We start from the raw sequence: 25,563 nt of genomic DNA, 5'->3' as shown, positions 1-25,563 counted from the left end.
ACATTTGGAGGTGGGTCAAGGGACAGCAACATTCTTAGAGTATAAAAATATCATTAAAATATTATTAAAACTCCAGGTTCCTTACCTGCTAAGGTAGCTGACTTCATAGGTCCTGCCTCTAAGCCTGCTTAAACCTTAGTAGCTCTCAACAAGGAAGTGTCCTGTATGTTGAAGAAGCTAAGACTGGAACTGACCACTGGACGTGACCAATGTGTTGACAGAACCTTACAGCCCTCTTATGCCACGGCATTCAAGCTAGTAACAGATCATTTACCTGAACTACACACAAACCATCACCGGATCATACTAACAAGACTGAGAAAAGTACCGCACACTTTTCTCAGACGACCAATAAACACAAACACCATCACCATAATAAAATCAACTAGCTTAAAAGAAGGTTTATGGGGTAGTAACTCCTTTGCCCAATACTGTACCTGAGGACACATATGGACCTAGCGTCTGACAATTATCAAAGGTTGTCTGAAACGTCCCTAAGATAATGAGACGCGAATATTGAATTAGTTCTCCAATATGTATATTCAATAATTTCCTTGAGGGCTAAATTCTTTTTAAAAGCTAATGAAGTCGCCACTGCCCTGACTTCATGAGCCTTCACTTTCAAAATACCAAAGCTCTGCTCTTCACACAACATATGAGCCTCTTTAATTAACTCTCATGAAGAAGGCTAGAGCGTTCTTCGTCATGGGTCTAGTGGGATCTTTAACTGAACACCACAGAGCATCAGACTTCCCTCTGATAACTCTTGTTCTTTCTATATAACATCGCAACGCTCTTACTGGGCAGAGAACTCTTTCTTGCTCTTGACCCACCAATTCAGCTAGACCCAAAACTTCAAAGGATCTTGGCCAAGGATTAGCTGGATTCTCATTCTTGGCCAAGAAACCTTCTTGGAATGAACACACTGCATTGCCATGTCTCCATCCCACCTTCTTCGATATGGCCTGAAGCTCACTAACTCTTTTAGCAGTTGCTAATGCTACTAAAAAGATAGTCTTTCTTAGCAAGATCTCTCAGAGAGGATTCCTCTAACGGCTCGAATTTGCTAGAAGTTAAATACTTCAAGACCACATCAAGGTTCCAAGCAGGTGGCCTGCATTCTGATTGTTTCTTCGTACCAAACGACCTAATCAGATCTCTAAGGTCTAAGTTATTCGAGATGTCTAGATCCCTGTGTCTAAACACTGAGGTTAGCATACTCTTATAACCTTTGATTGTCGAAACTGACAAGCGTAAATCCTTCCTCAAGTATAGAAGGAATCTGCGATTTGGGGTCACAGAGGTACTGGATGAAGACACTTTCCATGTTCTTACACCACTTCCGGAAATTGTCCCACTTCGACTGATACACTGTGATTGTGGAGGTTCTTCTGGCTCTAGCCACTGCACTGGCCACCTCTCTAGAATATCCCCTCGCTCTGACCAGACGTTCGATAGTCTGAACGCAGTCAGACCCAGAGCGAGGGTATTCTTGTGAAACCTGTCGAAGTGGGGTTGTCTGAGTAAATCTACTCTTAGAGGAAGAGTCCTTGGCGTATCTACTGTCCATTCCAGTACCTCTGTGAACCAACTTTGGGCCGGCCAAAAACGGGGCTATTAAGGTCATCCTCGTACCTTTGCTCTCCCTGAACTTCTTCATCACTTTCCCCAGCACCTTGAACGGAGGAAAAGCGTACAGATCTAAGTTTGACCAAATCCATCAGGAAGTGCATCGACCGCCACTGCTTCCTGGTCTGAAACCGGAGAGCATTATGTTGGTAACCTTTTTGTTCTGGCTGTCGCAAACAGATCCACTACCGGACGGCCCACAACTTCCACAGGCTCTGGCAAACCTCCATGTGCAACGTCCACTCCGTCGAGAGAAGTTGCTCTCTTCTGCTCAACAGGTCCGCACCCACGTTCTTCTCTCCTTGTATAAACCTGGTGAGTATCACGACCTTTTCCTCTTCCGCCCAAAGCAGAATTTCTTTTGCCAGATCGTAAAGGGGAAAAGAATGAGTTCCCCCTTGTCTCCGGATGTATGCCAGAGCCGTGGTGTTGTCCGAGTTGACCTGCACTGTCTTGTTTCGAATCAACTCTCTGAAGTGCTTCAAAGCCAAGAAAATTGCCATCAGTTCCTTCCTGTTTATGTGCCACTTCGTTTCGACCTTGCTCCAAAGTCCCGACACCTCTTGAGGGCCTAATGTCGCTCCCCAACCCGCGTCCGACGCGTCGGAAAACAAGACGAGGTCTGGGTTCTTCTGCTGAAGCGACATCCCTCTTGCTAACCTGCCTGGAGTTAGCCACCACTTTAATTCCTCCTTTACTTCGGCCGGAATTAGAAACTGAAGGAATCCGGTTGCAATTTTCTTGGCCATGAATCCTTCAGGAAAAACTGAAGAGGTCTCATGTGCAGTCTTCCTAAAGAAATGAACCTCTCTAGCGAAGAGAGTGTGTGCCCCAGTAGACTCATCCACTCTCTTGCAGAGCATCGGTCTTTCTTTAGAAAGTCCTGCACCTTCCGAATGCATTGGGCTTGCCTCTCGGGGACGGAAAAGCCCAAAAAGTCACTGCCGATATCTGAATCCCCAAATAAACTATCTGTTGTTGGGGCTCCAATTGAGACTTTCCCATATTCACTACCAGACCTAGGTCTTTGCCAAGTCCAATGTTTGACTCAAGTCCTCCAGACATTGACTTCTTGATTGGGATCTTATCAACCAGTCGTCCAGATAAAAAGACACTCTGATCCCTCTTAAATGTAACCATCTCGCCACATTGGACATCATCCTCATGAACACTTGAGGGGCTGTGCAAAGGCCGAAGCATAGGGCCTTGAACTGAAAGACCCTGTCCTGAATCACAAACCTTAGATACTTCCTGCTTCCTGGATGAATCGGAATATGAAAGTATGCGTCTTGTAAGTCCAGAGTCGCCATCCAGTCCCTGGACGTACCGCTGCCAGTACTGAATCGTTCGTCTCCATAGTGAACTTGGTCTTTTTCTACGAAAAGATTCAGTTGACTTACGTCCAGCACTGGCCTCCAACCTCCCGAGGACTTTGCAACCAGGAACAGACGGTTGTAAAATCCCGGAGATTCGTGATCCAGAACAGTTCTATGGCTCCTTTCTCTAGCATGGAAGCTACTTGCTCCCACAGAGCCGCTTTCTTCTCTAAATCGTTGTAATTTGCCCCGAGGGCTCTCGGAGATGTTGCGAGAGGAGGTCTTTTCAAGAAAGGAATCTTGTACCCTTCCCGAGCTACGTTGACAGCCCAGGGATCTGCCTTCATATTCTGCCCAAACTTCCCAAAAACCTTGAAGTCTGGCTCCCACTGTCGTCTGGAGGACTGAGTTCTCATTCTTTAGAGGGGGTCTTGGCTCCTCTTCTTTTCGCGGGTACTCTCTTACCCCTAAAGGCGGGTCGAGCGAATGTTCTTCCTCGAAAGGGCTGTTGCGAAGGCCTAGTATCCTTTGGAGTCTTCTTCACCAAACTTGGTTGGTAAGAACTTTTTAACTGAAGTAAGAAAGAAAGATCTTGAGTGCTTTCTGCGAAAGGGAGAGAGCTATATCCCTAATCACCTCTGAAGGAAACAGCTGTTTCGAAAGAGGAGAGAACAGTAACTCCGATTTCTGAGAGTTAGAAACTCCTTTTGAAGCGAACGAACACAACAGCGATCTCTTCTTAAGTACTCCTGCTGTGAATAACGAAGCCAGTTTCATTCGTTCCGTCTCTCAGAGCCTTATCCATGCAGGACATAATGCTCTTAGCTGTTTCTAAGTCCTGCGAATCCTCTTCTTCTAGGGAGTTCGCTAGCGCTCCCAAAGACCAATCCAAGAAATTGAAGACTTCGAAAGTCCTAAAAATCCCTTTAAATAGATGGTCAAATTCTGAAGACGTCCACCAGACCTTGGCAGACTGTAACGCCTGTCTGCGTGAGCTGTCTACTATACTGGAGAAGTCCCCCTGGGAGGAGGCAGGTACTCCCAGGCCTAGACTTTCTCCAGTAGCGTACCATACTCCTGATTTAGAAGCCAACTTAGCTGGAGGAAAAACAAAAGAGTATTTTCCCGCTTCTTTCTTCTCCTTCATCCAGTCATTCACCCGTTGAAGGGCCTTCTTTGCCGAAATTGACATTGTCATTTTAAGGAAAGAGGGACTTCTTTGGAGTCCTAGTCTTGGAAAACTGTGATAAGGGGGATAAAAACGGAGCTGTCGGTTTAAATTCCCCTCAAAAACAGCCATAAGACGTGAAGTCAGAACCTTATAATCTGAAGAAGGTTCCGTATTCTTTTCTTCAATTACTTCCAATTCTTCTTCTGCTGAAGAAATGTCTTGTAAATCCTCGTCGTATTGACGCTTCGTTGAAGGAATAGAGTCCTGCCGCCTGCGTCCTGCAGCTACCGAGGCGTCGGCGTCCTGCCGCCTCTCGATGTCCTGCCGCCTGCGTCCTGCGGCTACCGAGGCGTCGGCGTCCTGCCGCCTCTCGATGTCCTGCCGCCTGCGTCCTGCGTCCATCGTAGACACGCCTGCTTCCTGCCGCCTGCGTCCTGCGTCCACCATTGTTCCCGCGTCCTGACGTTTGCGTCCTGCTTCTTCCGCAACTATTTTCCTCCTAGCGCCAGTGCGCCCTGCGTCCTCGGCGAACGCGTCCTTGTCTTCCCTTTTAGAAGACTTAATGGGAAGGAAATCGTCCTTACGCCTCGAAGATGCTTGTTCAGGAGCATCCCAAGACTTCACCAGCCCTGCCAACTTGGACTGCATTTCCCGTAAGAAATGCTTCGTACTATCCTCCTGAAATGGTAGACGACGAAGGATGAGGATTACGAGCGGGACTGCGACCTAACGGAGAGCGATCTTGTACTCTACCCGACGGAGAAATACGAGGGGAGGATACATGAGAAGATGGAGGCGATTCTCCCATGGAAATACCATGCCGAGACTGACGTATATCACCAGTGCGTCCTGCGTCCTCTCTAGTACGAAAAATCCTTTTCCTCTTGATCGGCACTGCGTCCCGTCTTCCGAGGATGACAACACTCAGGACTACTCCAAGCCTCACTATCTTGCACCTGTCTCTCGAGAGCAGTTGATGTCCTGAACGTCCTCTTGAGTGGGCGAGACACCACTGCATACCGACGTTCTCGCTCGGAAGTCGAACCTTCCGAGACGCACACTTCCCAGTTACGCCTTTTCTCGCGGCGAACTGCAACGCCTGGGACTTTTGCAACAGGACTGTTCGAAGGACGCCTGACCGTGACAAAACCTCTCTCGCCTCCCTCAACTGTCGACATGCCTTCTCCCTTGGGTCTGGAGCTTGACAGAGGTCTAGGTTCTAGGAGCAACGAGAGAGACGATCAGACGCCCCCTCCACTACACTTTCACTGACATCGAAAGCACTAACTCTATCTGTAAGTCGCTGTATCTGGTCGCCCATGGACGCAAGGGCAGCGAACACTTTCACAATATTTGTATCGTTCGCCTCCTCCGATACAGCAGCGGGCGCAGGAGATACCTGGGGAGAAGGAACTACCAATTCTACATTAGAAGGAGCTGGAGAGGAAATACATTCACTCCTTTTACTCGAAGAATTTGACTTCTCACTACGAGAAACAGATCTCCTTACACGATCTTTCTCAAGCCTCTCAACATATTTCATAAAGACCTTCCATTCCTTCTCTGATAAATTCTCACATTCAATGCATTTATTCTCCCAAGTACACACATTCTCCCTACACTTCTTACAAACGGTATGAGGGTCGACCGAAGCTTTCGGCAATCTTACCTTACACCCCTCTTTAACACACACACTAAACATACTTCCAGTATCAGACATCTTTAAAGAACAATCCAAAGCGAATGCCAAGCTAACGTTCGAGTACAATACATCCAAGATCAGTCAGCAAACGAGAATGAAAATTCTAGCAGGGAACCACCAACAATGTTGCCGGTTCGGCTGGCAGAGAAAATCTGGCCCAATTGGGAACGGTTCCTAGCCTCTAGCGCCACGGTAACGGGGTGGTGGTTGCCTGAAACTACTAATAGGTTACTAGCGTTTGCCGCGAGTTTTGAAAATTTCTGCCAGGTGGAACAGAGAATATAGCTATATATATACCTGCCAGGTAAGTGTCATACATTAAAAACCAAAATAACGTTCTCCTTTAAGTCGCCATATCTTCATAATAAAAAGGCTATTCGTGGAGTAATTCCATATCAGTGAAATCAATTTTATCTATGCGAGGCCCAGCCAGCTGACAAAATGTAAGTACGTATACGAAAATCAAATTATGGTAGCGTTCACAGCAAGATTATCTTTCGAAATATTTATAGTACTATTTATGCAACGTAGTAATAATGTTTGGAATATATGTAACATTAATTTTCAATACAAAATATCATCGTTATTTTGGTAGTGAATAATAGTTTAGAATTATCATACATACACTGCATTGTTATGGGTTTGAGGCAGTGATAAAACAACCAAAATAACGTTCTCCTTTAAGTCAACGCGTTTAGGAAAAACATGACATAGAATCGACTTTGCGACTTCGTTCACTTTGATATTTTTAACGATACAATAACTATCATTTGTACTACTAAAACCATCTTCACATAAGTAATTTTTCGTAAGATGTGTTGTTGCAAAAGCTAGCTTATACATAAAAGGCTTTTATAATTTAAGTCATCTTAGATATACATATGTACCCAAACTCATTGTGGGGAAATTTACTACTGTTTCCTCGGATATTGAAATACTTTAGCATCATTCAAACACTTTAATTAATATAATGGCATAAATACTAGGCTATACATATTTACATCGTATACAAATACTACATACAGTTATATACACATACTTTTATATACAAAGTTAACAGTTATATACACATACTTTTATATACAAAGTTAATCATATGAGTAGTGATCAGACGACAGCTGTGCACTGGACTACGTACGTACTACTTGGAAGATAAAACAAAACAAAAATTTTGTTGTTGTTAGTCGCCGGGATAGATTAACATTTTTCCAGAGATTAAAGAGCTGAATTTTGTTTTGAAGGTATGTCAACCGCGTTAGTAAATAGGTATCATCTTCTAAGGAAATTTTTTTTTCTCTCTTCTTTTTGCGGAAGAATCTTCAAGCCATTTTGCATTCAAAGTAATGAGAAGGAATCATTCTATTCTTCATGAAATCAGTAAAATACTTACACTAATAATAAAAACTAAAACTACGTACTGTATGCAAAACACATACATCATCGTTAGCTTCGTGTGTGTAAACGTTCATTCTAAAAAATTACAGAGTAGTATAACTAACACCTGATTGGTTGGTTGGTAGTCATGGAGATCTGTTATCCAATGACTGCCCTCTGCTTCTGTTCTATTTATAGACATATGGCATGGATGGCACTAGGTTTGAACGTTACCATGTTCGTGATTTTCTGACTGCCGACGGCAAAAATTACTCAATAATTTTCTTATATAATTATTCCTTCGTGAAAACAATAATATATAACGCGGTTGACATACCTTCAAAACAAAATTCAGCTCTTTAATCTCTGGAAAAATGTTAATCTATCCCGGCGACTAACAACAACAAAAATTTTTGTTTGTTTTATCTTCCAAGTTTAAGTACGTACGTAGTCCAGTGCACAGCTGTTGTCTGATCACTACTCATATGATTAATTTTGTATATAAAGTATGTTTATATAACGTTAACTTTGTATATAAAAGTATGTGTATATACTGATGTAGTATTTGTATACGATGTAATATGTATAGCCTAGTATTTATGCATTATATTATTAAAGTGTTTGAATGATGCTAAAGTATTTCAATATCCGAGGAAACAGTAGTAAATTTCCCCACAATGAGTTTGGGTGGCATAGTATGTATATCTAAGATGACTTGAAATTATAAAAGCCTTTTATGTATAAGCTAGCTTTTGCAACAACACATATCTTACGAAAAATTACTTATGTGAAGATGGTTTTAGTAGTACAAATGATAGTTATTGTATCGTTAAAAATATCAAAGTGAATGAAGTCGCAAAGTCGATTCTATGTCACGTTTTTAACTTTAACATATAGTGGTATGAAAAACACCAGTGTGTCGTAGCGATGCGTCATCAATATAGTGGTATGAAAATACCACATGGTGTTGTAGCGATACGTAATCACAAAGTACAAATCCTTTTCCGGACCATCCTCAAAGAATTTTATGACTCTTCAACTTCAAGATCGATATGGTGAAATATATTATATAGTCATACTTATTGTTAAAATTCACAAGTTGAACTGCAAAACATTATTATATTTTGATTGTTATGTACATATATTTTTGTGTTTTACGGAATGTTTGTTTTGAAAATAATACCTATTAGTGAACATATGGTATTAATTGTCCCACTATTTACTTATAGGTGATCTTAATTATCTCACATCATTTGTAACAGTATTATATTAATATTTATTTAAATAAACTGTAATTAATAAATAACAATAATGAAAAACATAAAGGGAAAAAATGTTTTTGCTGCAGTAGTGGTGGTTTGTTTTGATCATGCATCTGACCTCACATTTCCGAAATCTGAAAAATTCCAAAACCGAAACATCGGAATGTGTGTGTACTGCACATTTTTTTAAACACAGCACACAATGTCTACACATTTACTGATACCCGTTGGTGAAAGACTCAAATTACAGTACGTACGTATTTATTCCTGAGAGAGAGAGAGAGAGAGAGAGAGAGAGAGAGAGAGAGAGAGAGAAGAGAGAGAGAGAGAGAGAGAGAGAGAGAGAATGATTAAGGACTCCAAGGCGTGTTATTTTTACAATTATTTTATTAAATCTTGGGATTTTTTTTTAATCTTGAGATTTTCTATTAAATTCTCGAGATTAATAAGAAAATTAACGTAACTTGACTAGCATCAGCCACATCTGAAATGACTCGGCCTTAGCAGGCTAAACCACCCAACCTTATGAAACTTGCATGATACATGAGATACATGACAAAACACAAAAACCACTGTCTATTGGTGAAAATTTGGGGGTCGCACGATATGGGAGATTGCACTTATTCGAGTATATACGGTATGTGATTTTTTTTAGCCTTTTATGGAACAAAATCTAGCAAGAAATTGCCATTCCCAGTTGGCAAACACTGGCCTACTCACGTTTGTCCAACGTTTGTCCAAGGTTGGTTTGTTGTTGTTATGAAATGTGGTGTGCGGCGCGTTCTTTAAATTGTAACCCATATAAACAAGTTAATTATGTGGCATCCAAAAGCCCTGATTCTTTTACTCTTATGGGATAGACGCCTAAAGGTCAGATGAAGGTTTTTTACGTGGAATATACTATTAAACGTGTTGTGACGAAGGGAAGAGATGTTTCGCTGCATACTGTTGGTAGCATTATCGTTATTATATTACTGGATTGCACTGCAAAATCGTCGCCATCTTTTATCAACATAGATTGTTGGTGAGTACCCATATGTTTACATAATTTTGATAGTTCTCTTACCACTCATCCTCTCTTTCCTTGTAAAAAAAAAAAAGAGGCCCACCATGCGTATGTAGGCTTCTAGCTGTAATCCCTAGGCTAGTAGGCTACATATGTACAGTAGTGCATATACTACATTTATTTTTTAAGGCTAATTTTGTACAATAACTTTAAAACTGTCTTGAATTTAGTTTTAGGTGATAGTTGAAAACATATTTGGTGTTTGAACTAAAGTAGGCCGTTATAAACATTGGAATAGTGGTCTTGGGTGGGTAACTATTAAAGTAGGCAGTTTTTAAGCATTTTTGAGGGGGGTATCAGGATAACACGGGTATTTACTTATCACGGGGGGTTCTGGGCCCTATCCCCCGTGGATAACGAGGCCCCACTGTAGTATGTAAAATGTTTATTGATAATTTCAGTTATTTAATAATAATAATAATAATAATAATAATAAAAACTTTAATTACAAATTCATAATGGTCATATTTTTAAAAAATTTACAAAAAACTTCATAATGGTCGTCTTTTAAAGAGATGAAAATGACCTTTCCATTTCACTTGTAAGGATAATTCCTCTTTCTTACTGAGATGAGAGAATTTTTATGGTAGATGCAACGTGTTTATTATATTTTCAAATAATATAATAATAATAATAATAGTATTAGTAATAATACGATAACTAATTTTCAAAAGAAAATTCTTCCCTTCGTCTTTTTCTGTATCAATTTCCCTACCTCATAACTCCAGTGACACTCAGAGCTTAACAATGCCATACAATGGTCAACGAATTTAATGGTTTTTATGTAATCTCTCTCTCTCCTCTCTCTCTCTCTCTCTCTCTCTCTCTCTCTCTCTCTCTCTCTTCTCTCTCTCTTTGTATTTTAATGAAAATATACAGTACGTAATTTGTGAATACACAGTGTTGCACATGAAAAAAGTAAATTAGTGATAATTTTAGAGATACGGCCCAAGAAAAATTGCAAATTAGTGAAATTTTCCCTGTGGACATGTTTTCAAGAACGCCGTTCCGGCTTACGACGATTTTCGGGTTATGACGCGTCTTAATAACGGAACCCCCGTCGTAACCCGGGGACTGCCTGTAATGGGTATATCTGGTCCACAGAAAAATCTGTGAAGGAGTCTGCGAATCTTGAGTCCACTAATAGCGAGGGTCAATTGTATACGTACAAGGGTAACTTGATTAGTTGTTGAACACTCTGTAAGACAGATTTATTTAGTTTGTATTAAATATTTATGCATTCAATTTGTATTAAACGTTTTATAGATATTTTGCCTGTTTACATTAATATTAATAATATTTTAAAATTATTAAATATATAATTGTTATAAGCATTTTATGGGGCACATACACTTAAGAGTAATAGTTGTAAAGGGGTACTAATATAAGATGACCTAGGATGCTTTAGGATGATGGTTTGCGGTGTATTTTTGTCTGCAATCGTATTAAATTGTTTTAGTACAATAATTTAAGGTGTATTATTTTTTTTAACTATCAAATTAAGCAGTGAAATATTAAAATAAGACTATTATAAGCATTTTAGTTTAAGGGGCACAGGGTATTTGGCAGTTACAAGCATTTTTGAGAGGGGATTTTTGCATTAACACAGCATTTCCCTGATTAGGTTCTCGAACCTATTCCTGTACAAAAGTGGGCGAGTGCTGTATTCCACTAAACTGTTTGTTATTCCCAATGAACAGCCAATGTTAGCAGGAGTAAGGGGTGGCACAAATTCATGTTGGAGTATCACCTGGGGAAAGCCAGCATTTGTATATGGCTCATCATTAGAAGAGATTGTCAAGGTGGTTGCTCCCCTTACCTTACCCCCCCACCCCCCCCACATCCCCTTGGACCAGCCAAAGAAGAACAAAGGAGCAAGGAGGTTACTAAAAGAGTTGGGAGGGAAGGAACTGAAAAGATTCCATGGTATCAATGGAGGAACATTGCCCATGACAACACTGGCAAATGCTCCTTTTTTTCCCCTCTTTTCTTAGATGCCTTCATTAGAAAGCTTAGAGTGTATCTTAAATACAGAAAACAGAGAAACTTTGAATAGTCAAGCAGATGGCAGAAAATCTGTACCTCACAGCAGATGAAAATCAAACAAATTTCTAAGACAACAGCCCGACCGGCATTTCCCGCCTATTGACCAACCTACCACCAGATAAATCTCCTGTAACCACATTCCAAATACGCAATTCATTTCATTGCTGAGGAATACCCCTTGATATTAGGCTGTGATTTCTATCCCATTAGAAAAAATAATTTTCAAGTGACATACCACTGCTTTTGCTACATACAGCAGCTGAATTTTGTAGATGTTATATTTACATTTATGTTCTTTGTGAAGAAATGAAGTCAAATCAATATAGTACTACATTGTAACAATGAATGCCTCAACAATACAGTGGATTTGATTTCCTTAATCATCATTTTCAGCAATTACGAATCTGCCAATTAATCATGTTCTATAACCACTATGAGAATAATTTAAGCTTGACCTTTAGATGTTTATGAACACATTCCCAGCCCTATGCTTTAACATCAGCAGCCATGTTCACAATCACGGAGTGTGCAAGTTTCCTTCACTGCACATTAAAAAAAAAATGATGCCAACAGTCCAAATAGACAACAAGACGAAGGTTTGTATCCTCATGGGAACAAAAGCACATTTTTTTAGAAATAACAACCTTTAAATAACTGAGGCCTTAAATATACTGTATAGTTATAACGTTCTTAAGACACAGCTGACAGAAGATGGTGACTGTAGACTGGAAAAAATGTGGTAGGTGGTGTGGACTGACAAGGGTTTAGTGCAGTTTTTGGCCAAAATGTATGCCATGAAACAAATAAAATGCATATATATAACCAATTTCTGTAACTGAGGGTGTAGAGAAATGAAACAGAAACAATACTTATTAGCTCCAAACAGAAATTTAAGATAAGCTAAAGAAAGAATTTATCAATATGAGGATAACCTCAGGAAAAAAAAATTTTTTTAAAAGACACCATCAACTTTCATGCCTACATGGTTTTATTATCTGAAAGTTTTCAACAAGTTATCAACTTCAAAGTTAATTTTCATTACAAATCTATTTCTTACAAGTACTTCTATTCAACTATCTCAATTCCCCTAATTTTGTAGACAAAATTTCTTATAAAAAACATGAACAGATACTTTGTCTAGAAAAGAATCTAAAAATGTGTTAAGCACGGTGCAAAAAATGTAGGTAAAAAATTGTCAAGCAGAACAGAAAACTGATACCTCTGTAGCATAGAACAAACACCGTAATAGTAGAACAAATAAAAACTTACATGGGCACCGTTCACAACTGATTGGAATCCAGATCCACACAGCCTATTAACAGAGAGGGCTGGAGCACTAATGGGAACTCCACATCGAAGACCTACATGTCGAGCAGCATAGATTGTATCCGTATGAGCGCACTAGAGAGAAATTTTTATTAGCTACTAAAAATAATAGAAGACTATCTTACTTTTGAACAACATATCTAACTCAGAATAAGATGAAAAAACATTCTTATAACAATATTTTAACTCTAAATAGGATTCTAAGAAAATTATACAAAAGTTTATAGAAATTAATACAAAAGATTAATGACTCTTTACAATATAAGCAAAGGATAATTCATACTACAAAAGCATCACTTCAAATTTGAAAAATTTAACCCCAAATCAATGGATCCAACTCATACAATCAGAGAAGATAATGCAAGTGGTTTCAAAGAGTACATCAACTGCTAAACTATCTGAAATGTAAAACTTAAAATAATGGTAAAACTGGATACATACTCGCACACAACAGTAAGCATTCAAAAGATGACTTCAAGTATTGCATCATTTTTCTACAGGTCTAAAATTCAAACATCCACCAGTTTGAACCTAACATTCCTGTACAGAATTCCATCTCAAATACAACCAGTTCTTCAAATTTTATATTATCATAACTGAACTGATGTTTCATTAATAAATATTATACAAATGTATCTACTCACCCCAATCACATTACCAATAATAACTGAATCAACGAGTTCTGGGTATACATTGGCAGCTGACAGAGCTGCTTTTGCAGCTACTTCTTGCAAATCAGTTGGTGTACGATTAGCCAATTTACCACCAAATGTGCCAAATGGAGTGCGTTTTGCTCCAACCACAAAAATACCTACAAAAAAAACATACTTTATACGTAAATAAAATGTCTGGTATCAAAATGATATTGTAATGATACAATTAAGTTTGTTCATACTTACCTGGCAGATATATATATACGTGTAGCTGTATTTTTCCGAATCCGACAGAAATTTAAACACTTACGACACACGCAGTGGGAGTCAGGTGGTTAGTACCCATTCCCGCCGCTGGGAGGCGGGTATCAGGAATCATTCCCATTTTCTATTCATAATTTTTATTTCCACTGTCTCCTGAGGGGAGGTGGGTGGGTACTTGATTATATATATCTGCCATAGTAAGTATGAACAAACTTAATTGTATCATTACAATATCATTTTGTTCATGAAACTTACCTGTCAGATATATATATAGCTGAATCCCACCTTTGGTGGTGGGAGTAGACAGAATAGAAGATTTTAGGAAACATATATATGCAGATAATTGATATCTTGATTCCTTACCTGTTAGCATAGCTGACTTCGTGGTTACTGCCGCATAAGTCTGCTTGTGCTACTAGAGTTGCCAGCAAGGTAGAGACCTATAAAGCTGGTGCACTCCAGATGATCTGTCAACAGGGGCGAGACCACGACGTGACTAGACCATTGACCATACAAATGAGGGCAACGAAGTAAAACCAAACCACCTGGCGTAGCCTACCAAAAGTATCCCACATAGACTAAGCTAATGGAAGGGAGATCCGCCGCAGGCTCTCAACCCCACAACCATAAGCACAAGTTAAAAACTCCCCTAAACCATTAAAGGATAGGATGAGCGCACCTCCTGCCCCCAAAACAGTGTCTGCAGCGACGTATGGTCCGAGCGAGTAACAATTTTCGTATGTTGCTTTCCACCTCCCGCAGTAGTGTGAAGCGAACACCGAATTGCTTCGCCAATAAGTGGCGCCCAAAATATCTTTGATTGCCATATTTTTGTGAAAAGCCACCGAATTAGTAGCAATAGCCCTCAACTCGTGGGCTTTCACTTTCAGAAGCTCCATGTCACTTTCACTACACTTTTCATGGGCTTCCTTAACCGTACTTCTTAAGAAGAACGCCAGTGCATTCTTCGACATCGGAAGATCTGGTTTTTTCACAGAGCACCACAAGTTCTCCGAAGAACCTCTGCATGCTCTGGTTCTCTGCAAATAAAACTTGAGAGCCCTGACAGGACACAGGACTCTCTCAGCTTCAGGTCCCACTAGCTCCGACAACCCTTTGATCTCGAACGTCCTCGGCCAAGGGTTGGAAGGGTTCTCGTTCTTTGCTAAGAACGTAGGACTTAAGGAACAAACTGCACTATGATCCTTGAACCCAATATGCTTGCTTATGACTTGAATTTCGCTAACCCTCTTCGCCGTCGCCAGAGCGGTTAGGAAAATGGTCTTCTTAGTAAGATTCCTAAGCGAGGCTAAATGGAGCGGTTCAAATTGATTCGACATGAGAAACTTCAGTACCACGTCTAAGTTCCACGATGGTACTTTAGGTTGGAGAACTTTCACAGTCTCAAATGATCTAATGAGATCATGAAAATGTCTATCATTCGCTAAGTCGAGTCCTCTATGCCTGAAGACCACAGAAAGCACGCTTCTGTAGCCTTTAATCGTGGGAACGGCTAGTTTCGCTTCTTTCCTAAGGTGAAGAAGGAAATCTGCTATCTGGCTCACAGAGGTTGAGGTGGAGGAAATGCCCTTCCTTCTGCACCAACTTCTAAAGACAGCCCACTTTGATGGTAAACTGCGATTGAGGAGGGCCTCCTTGCGGTGGCAATCGCCGTTGCCACAGGTCTTGAAAAACCCCTCGCTCTGGCTAACTTCTTGATAGTCCCCTGAACGCAAGTCAGACTTCAGAGCAGGGAGGTTTTTGTGTACCTCTCGAAGTGGGGCTGTCTGAGTAGATCTTTCCTTAGGGGCAGAGTCCTTGGAAAGTCTACTAGGAAGGACATCACCTCCGTGAACCAGTCGACCGCTGGCCAGAAGGGGGCGATGAGGGTCATTCTCGCTCCTTCTGATGGCAGCGAACTTCCTCATTACTTCCACTTAGGATTTTGAATGGGGGGAAAAGCGTAAATGTCTAGTCCCGACCAATTCCACAGTAGGGCGTCTACTGCCACTGCTCCCGGGTCCAGAACTGGGGAGCAATACAGCGGAAGTCTCTTCGTTCGGGAAGTTGCGAAAACGTCCACATGAGGACGTCCCCACAGCTTCCATAGCGCCTGGCATACTTCCTGATGAAGGGTCCATTCCGTCGGCAGAAGCTGTCCTTGCCGACTGAGAAGGTCTGCTCGCACGTTTTCCACGCCTGACACAAATCTTGTCAGAATCGTGACGTTTTGCGACTTCGCCCAAATCAGGATATTCTTCGCGATGGCGAACAGAAGGAGAGTGAGTTCCCCCCTGTTTCCTGAGGTATGCCAAGCTGTGGTGTGTCCGAGTTTATCTGAACCACTTTGTTGGAGACTTCCTCTTGGAAGAACCTTAGAGCAAGGTAAACCGCTGAAAGTTCTTTTAGATTGATGTGCCAGGACACCTGTTCCCCTCTCCAGGTGCCTGACACTTCTCTCCCTCCCAGTGTTGCTCCCCAACCCGTGGAGGACGCGTCGGAGAACAACACTAGGTCGGGGTTCCAAAGCTTGAGCGAAAGTCCTTCCGCAAGCTTCTTTGGATCCAACCACCATTTGAGGTGCTTTTTCACTTCTTCCGTCAAAAACAAGACCTCTTCTAGATCCTGTTTGCGTGACCAATTGCTTGAGAGGAAGAACTGAAGTGGTCGGAGGTGCAACCTTCCTTCCCAAGAGAAACAAACTTCTCCAGTGAGGAAATGGTCCCCTAGCAGACCATTCCATCCATTCCCTCACCGAGCATGTTTCCTTCCCTAGAAAGGCCGACACTTTCTCCAGGCATTGAAGTTGTCGCCCCTGGACGGAAAGCCCGGAAAAGCCACTGAGTCCATCTGAATCCCCCCAGATAGACTAAGGATTGAGAAGGAGTCAGATGCGACTTTTCGAGATTCACCAGAAGTCCCAGGACCTCGTAACGACAGAGTCGTGTGAAGGTCCTTCAGACAACCGGTCTTTGCGATGAGGCTCGAATAAGCCAGTTCCGTCTAGGTTAGAGAGAGATCCTTATTTCCGCAAGATGGAGCCGACCATCGCAACGGTTCTTCTAACAGAACGGCTGAACACCCATCGGTCGGCTGCCGGAATGCTGAGACCGAAGCAGAGTGCCCTGAATTGGAAAACCTTCCCTTTCAGGACAAACCGCAGGTATTTCCTTGATCGGGGATGGATGGGGACGTGAAAGTATGCGTCCTGAAGGTCTAAAGAGACCATCCAATCCCCCGGTCTTAAGGCTGCAAGCACGGATTGAGGTGTCTCCATCTTGAACTTCTGCTTGGTTACGAAGCGATTTAGACTGCTGACATCCAGAACGGGGCGCCACCCCCCTGACTGCTTCGGCACTAGGAACAGACGGTTGTAAAACCCCGGAGAACTCCGGTCGAAGACCTGTTCCACCGCCTGCTTCTCGATCATTTGATCTAGTAGATCGTGAAGCACTTTCTGCTTTTCTCCCTGATACGAAGGCGAACAAATCCTTTGGTGTCGAAGACAGCGGGGGTAACATCAGGAAAGGAATTCTGTACCCCTTCTTGACGATGTCCAGAGACCAAGCGTCGGCACCTCTCTCTTCCCAAGCTTTCGCGAAATGTAGAAGCCTGGCTCCTACCGGTGGCTGAAGGACTTCCCTCTCACTTCTTGCTCTTGGAAGGAGCGGGAGTCTTGCCTCTGAAAGAGCCTCTTCCTCGAGGGGCTGGCTTCGAGGAAGAAGCGGATCGAAAGGGCTTCGATTTCTTCAAAGCAGAGGACCCAGAAGACGAAGTAGTAGTAGGCTTCCTAGTAGACTGTGCCAGAAGGTCTTGGTTGCTTTCTCCTGGAGACTGGCAGCTATGTCCTTTACCATAGACTGGGGGAAGAGATGTTTGAGAAAGGAGTGAAAAGAAGATCCGCTTTTTGTTTTCGCTGGTGAGACCGACTTTGCAGTAAAATTGCAAAAAAGTGCTCTCTTCTTAAGCAGTCCCGTGCTGAAATGAGCAGCCAATTCCTCAGAACCATCCCTGACGGCCTTGTCCATGCAAGACAATACACTGGACAGCTCCCCCAGACTGATGGAATCAGAACTCCTGGACCTGGCATCCATACTCCTAGGCACCAGTCAAGAAAATTAAAGACCTCTAGTGTCCTGAAGAGGCCTTTAAGGTGAAAGTCTAACTCACTATGCGTCCAAGAGACCTTAGAGGAAGACAGAAAAGATCTTCTGGCGGCATCCACAATACTACCAAAAGTCTCCTTGAGCTGAGGCTGGAAGCTTAACTCCGACGTTTTCTCCCGTCTCATACCACATACCAGCTTTGCCACAAAGTCTTGAAGGTGGTAAAGCGAAAGAAGTCTTGCCTGAAGCTTTCCTCTTTTCCATCCAATCATGGACCTTTCGAAAAGCTTGCTTCGTAGAAAGCGACTTCTTCATTTTCACAAAGCCCGAGATCTTAGTAGCTTTGGATGACTGAAAACTGAGAGGGAGAGTACGTGGAGCTTTAGGTTGGAAAGTGTCTGCAAAGACTGACTGTAGCAAACGAGTCAAAACCTTGTAGTCCGTCGAAACTGGAGCCAACTGCTGTTCTTCGTCCACTTCGACGAAAGCGTCACTAATTTCCTCTTCAGACACTGGAGAAGTCGGAGGAAGTAAAGAAGAGTCACGAGCTTTCTCAAAAGAGAAAGAGCGGCGAACAGGAAGAGTTCCCGCTTTCCGGCTTGCGCTTGCGGAGGTGGAAAACTGACGTCCGTAGGCGCGCGCTTGGCGTCGGAAGCCAATCTACTGGCGCCGACTGAAGCGCGCTCGACCGCAAGAGGTGTACACCCTGGCGTCCACTGGCGCGCGCTGAGCGTCCACTGGTGCGCGCCGAGCGTCACTAAAACGCGCTGAGCGTCCACTGGCGCTCGCTTACCTTGCACCGAATCACTCTCGGCGTCCACTAAAGCGCGCTTGACTTTCACAGAAAGCGCGCTCGGCATCTAAAGAAACGCGCTTCTTATCAACAAGTTTCGTAGCAGCGGAAACAACCGCTTCACGAGAGCGAAAAAACGAATTTCTCGCCTCCTCTAGAAAGTTGCTGGGGAGCAGAACGAACTCTAGAGGGAGACTCAAACGGAGAGAGAGACGAGCGAGGAGAGGGAGAGGGAGAACGCCTCGACCTCTTCACAGGAAGATTGTCATCCTTCTTACGGCGACGTGGAACAGTCTCTCTCGAAGAAAAAACATCTCGAAGTTGCTGCTGAAGAGACTGGAGAATCTTGCTTGTAGGTCGAAGCCTCCTTTTCTGGGGAGGGGCTGATCCTGTGAGCAGGCGAGTGGCGAGGGGACGCCTTCTTCCTACTCCCAGGAACCGCCACTTCACGCACCTTAGAGCGACTGCGGCGCTCTGAAAACAAGAAACATCTAGGAAAGACTCCGCCTCCGAATAATCCTTACGCTTCTTCTGCGGAGGAAAAGCAGCAAACGCACTATCAGGCGACGAGCAAAGTTCCGGAGAACAACTTGTGGACGTGAAAGCGTCCCGAACGCGAGCCGTCCTTTTCAGCGGACGTGATGCGGTATGAGAGCTCCACCCCTTGCGCGGGGAGGAAGCTTCAGAAGAAGAAAAGCACTCCTTGAGAAGACGTGCACGCGCAAGCTCCTTGGCAGTCTGGGTAGGTTCGTCAGAAGCTGCCGAAGGCACGCCAGATCGGTGGGGGTTCCTCGTAACCCTCCTTCGACTTTCGACATGCTCTCTCCCCGTAATCTGGGAGTCAAGCAGAGGTCTAGGTCTAGAGGCGGAATGAGGCCGATCTGACGCACCCTCCACTACACAAGGGGCACTTTCACTGCACTTCTCTTCACTTTTTGCTCTCCAGAGCTAACACTTTTGATTCTAAGTTACGAATCGATTCAAGAATTAGCGATAAAGTATTACCTTCTACCGACACTGTTTCCGGGGCCGGAGGCAACACTACAGGGGTAGGAGCATAATCTACAGAAGGAGGGTTAGCAGGAGAATAATTAAAATCTTGCCTACCTGAAACACTCCTGGAGGAAGACCTCCTTAACCTATCTCGCTCAAGTTTCTTAAGATAGGTTTCATACGCCTTCCATTCCGACTCTGTTAATCTTTCACACTCCTTACAACGACTTTCAAACGTACATTCATTCCCCCTGCAAACTTTACAAACAGAATGTGGGTCTACTGAAGCTTTCAGTAGCCTACCTCTACATTCGGACATAGAACAAAATCTAGCGCTAGCAGAACTAGACCCTGACATCTTGATCAAAGAAAAATCAATACCAAATTCAAATCAATCCAAAGTCAACGTGTGCCAAGCCACCGATCCAAATCAGATACCAAAGAAAAACCAAAAGGGATACTCAAGTAGCTAGTAAGTTTCCAAAATCTGGACGGAGGTGCTGCAAACTGGTGTTTTCAGCACCGGCGACAGAAAAATTATGAATAGAAAATGGGTGGGAATGATTCCTGATACCCGCCTCCCAGCGGCGGGATGCGGGTACTAACCACCTGACTCCCACTGCGTGTGTCGTAAGTGTTTAAATTTCTGTCGGATTCGGAAAAATACAGCTATATATATATATCTGACAGGTAAGTTTCATGAACAAAATACAGTACATTATCTAAAGCTTTCATTGCAGAATAGCATATTTTGAAATTAAGTTGTTTTTCTTAACATCTAACCTGGAGTTTTTCACATTAGGGCAAGCCTGCAACACGAGTTGGATCATCCATTCAAACTTACTGACAAGGTAGTTAACTACCTGATGGTCTGCACTTTCCTTTGCCTTCCAGCCCACACACAGATTAGAGGGTGGCTGAGATGGGCCATTCATGTCAAGAACTTCAGGCGTGTATATAAGGAAAATTGATATGTATTTTTATTATATAATAATGTTTTACATGTGCAGGCAGACCCCGGTTATTAGCAATCTGGTTCTATGGCAATTGCCTAGCTTTAGCGCCGAAATCCGCTGATTTCCGGTTATCAACGCCAACACATACTTAAAAGAGGTTCCATTAACCGGTTATCGGCACAAAAATCTGGTTATCAGCAACAATAAGCCCCAAAAATGACAGATTTTCGCTTATCATCAGGCCGTACTCCCCGAACAGAATCCCCACCGATAATTGGGGACTGCCTGTACTTACCAAGCAATTATATAGCTGAAAACTTCCTACCATGGCAGTCCAAAACAATTTTTCACAATAGTATTGAGGTTAGGGTGAAGTTCCTTGGGACATTTTGATGATTATGCCAAAAGATCGTTGGTAGACTTTTTCTGCAGCGACAACAAAATCTGTTGCACTAAATCTTGCAGGAACAGGTGTTTCTTGTCCAGTGGGCCAAACAAAAGTAATGCAGACTTCTGTTTTGTATTCACGCCTTTGGTTGTGAAAGAACACCACAAATCCTCTTCTTCAGTAAACGTAACGAGAAATGATGCTAACTCTGCCGATCCGTCTCTAATAGCCTTGTCCGTGCATGACAAGACCCCCAACAAGTCTGCTTCGATGTCTTCTGCAATCACCGGGCCATCTTCTATCTTCTTCACTGACATCCCGATTGTCCAGTCTAAGAAGCTATATACTTCTAAAACTTTGAATAAACTCCTAGAAAGGTTGATCCATTTCTGAGAATGAGATAGCGTGACTTTAGCTGAAGACAGTCACACGCATAGCAGCGTCAATGAGGCCCAAGAAGTCCCCCAGGGAGGAAGCAGAAACTCCCAGGGAAGGAGCTTTCACAGTGTCGTAGAATCGGTAACCCTTCTTTACCAACTTGCAAGGAGGAAAGCAAAAGAAACTTCACCCAGGAGTCCATGTCTCTCAAAACCTTCTTCGTTGACGAAGAGAGAGCCAACTTGGGCGAGGCCAAACTGTCTGAAGCGGGTTTTCCTCATGAGGAAATTCGAAGCTGGGCATACTGGAGCCACCCACAAGAGAGAAAAAGCCTGGAAAGTTGACAAAATATCTTCTCAACAACGAGGAATAGGAAGACTAAGGAGACGTATCCTGTTCCTCCTCCTCCTCATCTGAAGAGATAGGTTATAAAGCCGCATCTTCTGTTTTGGAATGTGCTGGAGCTTTCTGCAAAAGAGACATGATGTCATCCATCTGTTGTTTAAGGATCAGGAGTTGAGAAACCGCTCTTGACTCAGCTGTCAGGAAAGATGGGAGTGTGGCAACTGGCGCCGAACATTCAGCCGAATGAGAGCGCAGCACCACTTCAGAAATACATACAGAGTCCAAGGTAAATCCAGAACAGGTCAGGATTCCGAAGCCGACGGAACTCGCCCCAAAGAATCCATCTTATGTTTAGCATACAGACTGACGCTCCATACAAGGAAAAGACTCCAAGCTGTCCAAGGCAGAACGAGGAAGAGGAGCCGACGAAGCAGGTGGTGATACCGCATAGCTGTGCGAAAGTTACGGACTGCCAACATCCTCTTTAGTCCTCTTAGAAGGAGGGGACTTATCAACATCCTTGGACTGTCTCTTGAGGGGGCACGAAACATCTTGAAAGCGCTCGCACCGACTCTTGTTGGCATTCAAGCCATCTGATTCCGACGACAGAATATGCAAACTAAAAGAGATGCCCTTCCAGTAGTGCTCTGTTTACACCTGAAGTTCACCAGCAGGTTCGACTGCCCAAGGGCAAAACCCCCTGGCCTCCCTTAAACCTCCGGTGTGTCTTCTTCTCGGTGCAGGGGAGCGAGACAGTGCCCTTCATCTACAAGCACCAGTGGGCCGAACAGCCCCCTCCTCTGCACAATCACTATGGATGCACTGCACTAACACTAGATTGATTGCCTTTTCCCATTAAGGCTTTAACAGAAGCACCAAGTTCCTTCATCACACTCGCTAAAAATTCAAACTTCTTATCGAATTCTGACTCAAGGCTAGCAATGGTGTTGGGATTAGGAGCAAGTGAGCGTTAGTGACAAGGAGCAGGAGGAGAAAGGATTGAAGAAGAAACAGGAATTACAGGCAAAACAATCATGCTATCCGTTTTCTCTACAAATTGAGCAGCTTGAAAATTACCTAAACTAGATTTACTTTCCACTAGCAGTTGCTTTCCTCTTTCTATCCTTATCCATCTTGTCCTGATGGGACCTAAAAAATCTTCCATTGCTTGTCATCCCATTCACAACATTCGACACCAAGTGATTTCTTTCTTGAACTCTTGACCACTACATTTACATCTGGTATGTGGATCGTGACAAGATTCAACTAACCTGGTCTTACAATCATCTGCACACAAAACTTAACACTAAGTCCACACACCACTCGTACCCATAGACAATGAGACACTTTCTTCACAACAATCTTAAACGATGGCGACATTCGCCCTCGAGTCCAAGGAAACTCGCAATTTTTCGGCAGGAAAGAAGAAGAGGAGTGCACTGGATAATTTTGAAATAAGTAGTTAAACATCAGTGTAAGGTTTTGAATTACATAAATTTAGTATGTATTCATGATAATTAATTTGAAAATATTCATTGTTGATAAAGTAACTAGATTCCTGACTCAAATATCAACGGTTTGGCTGTGAAAGTACCTACGGTGTTTGCGTTCTCCTATTGTTTATCAGTGTTGCCAATTGGTATGTGTTTACCCTCCAAACTGGGCATAAGACTTACACAAAACCATGGAAATAAGTGAAATTAGCATATCTATTTGTAGTATATATAAAATATTAGAGCAATTTTAGTTTATCATTATTGGATTTACTATGACAACTAAAATTCATGGAAACAGTTTGTAAATGCATCAGCATATGTGTGAAGCTCCACTAAATTGGAAATGATGAAATTTTGCCATACTTAGCATGCAAGCATAAAAGGTTACATTTATTTCAGGCGTAAGTACAATTATTGAAAATAAAAGTAAAAATAGTAACAGATTTGAATCAATGAAAAGTGCTATAAAAAAAAATAATAGAAAATTTTGGTCATAAACAATTCACTAATATGTCGTCTGCTCGCAGGTGCTTTTGGCAGCCAGATGTACATACAGGGTGTCCATAAAGTCCGAATACCATTAAAAGTATTTATTGCTCAGAAACCATATAACAGAGTAATACAGTTTTTTTGTAGAATGTTCTACATTCAAGTTTACATTCAGAGCACTTCATTCTACAAAAACTGCATTACTCTGTTATATGGTTTCTGAGCAATAAATACTTGTAATGGTATACTGAGCCTTTTTGGACACCCTGTACATTAAGACAAACTGTTCCCACCATGGCTTCGCTGTCAACACTCTGAGCATATTTCAAGAGCAATTTGGAGTGAATTAAGAACAAAATGTGTATAATTATAATCAAATAAGCACTGTGGAGTGTCATATGTGATGGCAGTAAGGATAAAACCACCAATTACAAGGTAATAATGAATTCAGTTCTAAGACATCCCATTCTTTCACTAATATAGGCAACAATATGTTTTTTACTGTGCTGATTACAACTGCAATCTTGAGTAATTTCAATAAATGTTACATATATACGCTAATATTGTTCAAATGAGCCCTGGGAAGCAGTGTTGCCAGATCTACCAAAATTTCATGAGATCTACTGAAATTCTGATAGATCTCATGAAATCCCAAATCACTAATGTACTCTAATGAATTCTGAAAGGTTCTCTAGAAAATCTACAGAAATTATGCTTCCTTGCAGTTGAAAATATAAAATTCTGCCTTAATTTCATTATAATTTATTTCTGATAGCTTGTTTGTATGGTGTTTTAACGTTGCAAGGAACCAGCGGTTATTCAGCAATGGGACCAACGGCTTTACATGACTTCCAAACCACATCGAGAGTGAACTTCTATCACCAGAAAAACACATCTCTGACCCCTCAATGCATTGCTCAAGAATCGAACTCATGGCCACATTTCTGATAGCTTTAATGATGATGAGACTGATGATTAATACTGTGATGCATTTATGGTTAAGTTTTGTGTGAAGGAAATTGTGATCAGTAATTCAGTAAGTTAATATCCCAAATGATAAGGAAGTTCATTTTGTGAAAAAAAAAAAAAATGTTTTTCACCAGCTATTGAAGTAAGATGCTAATAAAGTTTTGCCTTAATTCATTAAAGTTATTTCTGATGGCTTTACTGATGATGATGATGATGGTGCTGATAATTAATATATGATGCATTTATATTTAAGTTTTGTGTGAGCAAAATTATGATCAATAATTCAAGAAGTTATACTATCTGGATAATATTGGAAGTTTTACTAAGTGAAAAAGATTATATCTTTTTTCACCAACCGTTGAAGTAATCATATAAAGCTTTGCCTTAATTTAATTTATTTCTGATAGTTCTAATGATGATGATAAGACTGATAATTAATACTCTGATGCATTTGTAGTTAAGTTTTGTGTGAACAAAATTATGGTGACTAATAATTCAGTATGTTAATTTCTGAAATGGTATTTGTTTTTTTTGTGAAAAAATTTTTTAATTTCTGAATGGTATTTGTTTTTTTTGTGAAAAAATTTATTTTGTTTTGTAATATTTCACCAGCCATGGCAGTAAGATATTACATATGACATATAAAGCTTTTCCTTCATTTCATTAAATTCATTCCATAAATATCTTAAGGTCCAATATAGTGCGTGTATCTCTCTCTCTCTCTCTTTATCTATCTGAATATCTATCTACTATATCTCTCTGTCTATCTCTATATGAAGCCCATCTATGTCTACCTACCTGTCTGACTTTATAAGTATATAAAATATATATATATATATAT

The 25,563-nt window shown here is 41.8% G+C and overlaps 1 long non-coding RNA gene across 1 annotated transcript in view; it reads right to left on the bottom strand.

The window, feature by feature from the left end:
• Window positions 1-12,815: 12,815 nt before the first annotated feature.
• The window catches only part of LOC135198422 (uncharacterized), a 13,944-nt gene continuing 1,196 nt past the window's right edge, over window positions 12,816-25,563 (bottom strand). Inside the window, exons 2-3 of the long non-coding RNA XR_010310805.1 lie at window positions 13,537-13,703; window positions 12,816-12,967 (exon numbers count right to left, since the gene is read on the bottom strand). This is a non-coding gene — a long non-coding RNA (uncharacterized LOC135198422). The remainder of the gene's footprint in view (window positions 12,968-13,536; window positions 13,704-25,563) is intronic.

This window comes from Macrobrachium nipponense, chromosome 22, assembly GCF_015104395.2.
Source record: "Macrobrachium nipponense isolate FS-2020 chromosome 22, ASM1510439v2, whole genome shotgun sequence".
Classification (NCBI taxonomy): domain Eukaryota; kingdom Metazoa; phylum Arthropoda; class Malacostraca; order Decapoda; family Palaemonidae; genus Macrobrachium; species Macrobrachium nipponense.
Note: the sequence above shows the minus strand (reverse complement) of the source record. Positions and strands in the feature narration are given on the sequence as shown.